Raw genomic sequence first — 2539 nt, 5'->3', positions numbered from 1 at the left:
ATCTTTTCACAGCGTATAAATCATCAGTCCATTTTCAGACCTTGTGTGTTTTATGGTCACCATGCCAACAGCAGGTGGCGCTCTAAGCGCCTCGGTCCGTTTGGTCACTTGGTTCTGAAAAACTGCAATAAAACAAAAACTGTGGCATAAAAACTAAACCAGAGATGAAACCTGGAAGTAAATCAAATGTCCAGTTTAACAGCTGAAACATTAAGAGGAAGCGGAATGGACCAGAACCAGAACCAGAACCGGGCCATGACGCGTTTTCCATCACAGGTATAAATACCTGCATCATTCTCCGTCAGCAGCCGCGACCCGCTCTGCGCTCCTCCCGCAATCAGTCCGCTATGTGCGCTGATCGGCTGCGCATCGGGCTCCGCTAACCGCTCTGTCCGCACCGCGCCGCGCAGCGCCGCACCGCACGCGCCGCGCCAACATGGACGGCACCAACAACACCACAGCCTGGCTCGACTTCCCCAACTCCACCGAACCTGCTGCCGCCGCGGGCGCGGAGGTCAGGCTGAGCTCCCAGCTGCTCACCTCGGTCCTGCTCGGCGCGCTCATCCTGTGCGCAGCCTTCGGGAACGGCTGCGTGGTGGCGGCCATCGCGCTGGAGCGCTCCCTGCAGAACGTGGCCAACTACCTGATCGGCTCCCTGGCCGTCACGACCGACCTGATGGTGTCGGTGCTGGTGCTGCCCATGGCGGCGCTCTACCAGGTTCTGGACCGCTGGACGCTCGGCCCGGTGCCGTGCGACATCTTCATCTCCCTGGACATGGTGTGCTGCACCTCATCCATCCTGCACCTGTGCGCCATCGCTCTGGACCGCTACTGGGCCATCACCGAGCCCATCGACTACATGAAGAAGCGGACGCCGAGGCGAGCCGCGGTTCTGATCAGCGTCACCTGGATAGTCGGGTTCTCCATCTCGGTGCCGCCGATGCTGGTGATGCGCTCCCAGCCGAGCGGCGACGCGGAGGACCAACATAGCCAGATGGAGTGCAAGATCCGGCAGGACCCGTGGTACACGATATACTCCACGTTCGGCGCGTTTTACATCCCGCTGACGCTGATGCTGGTTCTGTACGGGCGGATTTTCAAAGCGGCGCGGTCCGGATCAGGAGGACTGTGCGTAAAACCGAGAAGAAGAAAGTGTCCGACTCGTGCCTGGCGCTGTCGCCGGCGCTCTTCCACAAGAAGCCGCAGGGTGACGCGCAGCAGGGCAAGAGCTGAAGCGCAGCGTGGAGCCGCGGCCGCCGCTTCCGCCGAGCGTCAACGGCGCGGTGAAGCACGCCGACGACGGCGAGTCTCTGGAGATCATCGAGGTGCACAGCAGCTCCAAGGGCCACCTGCCGCTGCCCAACCCCGAGCTCCGCGCCGCTGTTCGAGAGCCGCCACGAAAAGGCGACGGAGGCCAAGCGGAAGATCGCGCTGGCGCGGGAGCGGAAGACGGTGAAGACGCTGGGCATCATCATGGGCACCTTCATCCTCTGCTGGCTGCCCTTCTTCATCGTGGCGCTGGTGATGCCGTTCTGCCGGGAGGCGTGCTACATGCCCGGCTGGCTGGAGGCCGTCATCAACTGGCTGGGATACTCCAACTCCCTGCTCAACCCCATCATCTACGCTTACTTCAACAAAGACTTCCAGAGCGCCTTCAAGAAAATCATCAAGTGTCATTTCTGCAAACCCTGAAGAATCAGAACCGAACCGGAACAGAAACTCGTGTCGATAATCATCGTTAAATATATCAGACTGTCTGTAGACTCAGCATAGATGAAGCTGTGATCGAGGCTCATGTTCGTGTTCATGTAAAGTCCAATAAAAAGTTACTTTTTTCACAAACTCAACTTTTAGGCTGATTTTTATGGGGCAATATTAGTGCCATAAGTCAGAGCACAGATTTTCACAGCAGAATTTCTAAACTTCAAATACTTAAATTCTCAGTTTGAAAGCAGGAACCAATATTAATAACATAAACATTTTTTCACTTGATAATTGAAAACTGGATGTTTTTCTTTTAAAACACAAAAAATTCAAAGTTTCGGCTCAAATGATTTAAACTTACACTTCAGAATTTGCTTAATCAGAATTATAGTTTGCTTAGTTTATTGTTGAGCAGTGAAAAAATCTGCTAACTAAACTAGAAACAACCACACAACAACCTGCAGGAGGCGGGGCTTAGTGCTGTCAATCAAACCTGGCAGCAATTTGAAAAATATATTAACATTCAATTAAAAATGATTGTTAGCTTTTCACATCTATGGTGTTCATAAAGTTTCTATGATGACAGTTTCCAGGCTAAGCTAGGTTAGCAATAGCGCTAACGCTAAAATGAGGCTGTTAAGCTTTACTTGCCACATTATTAGACTAGATTTAATACATTTCAGTAATAATTTCTCTATTAATAATGAAAGAGTTTCTTAAAGAGACAGAGGCCCATCAAATCAGGAAGTGACATTTCTTTTAATTAACATCTGATACATATATACAGCATTTTTAAGATAAAAGCGACACAGTTACTTGATTATAAAATCTAGAG

The 2539-nt window shown here is 51.6% G+C and overlaps 1 pseudogene; it reads left to right on the top strand.

Moving 5' to 3' along the window:
* The first annotated feature begins 435 nt into the window (after positions 1-435).
* On the top strand, positions 436-1808 carry LOC129352014 (5-hydroxytryptamine receptor 1A-beta-like; annotated as a pseudogene).
* Positions 1809-2539: the final 731 nt, after the last annotated feature.

Source organism: Poeciliopsis prolifica, unplaced genomic scaffold (assembly GCF_027474105.1).
Source record: "Poeciliopsis prolifica strain line A6 unplaced genomic scaffold, Auburn_PproV2 SCAFFOLD071, whole genome shotgun sequence".
NCBI lineage: Eukaryota > Metazoa > Chordata > Actinopteri > Cyprinodontiformes > Poeciliidae > Poeciliopsis > Poeciliopsis prolifica.
This window is presented reverse-complemented; position numbering and strand designations above follow the sequence as displayed.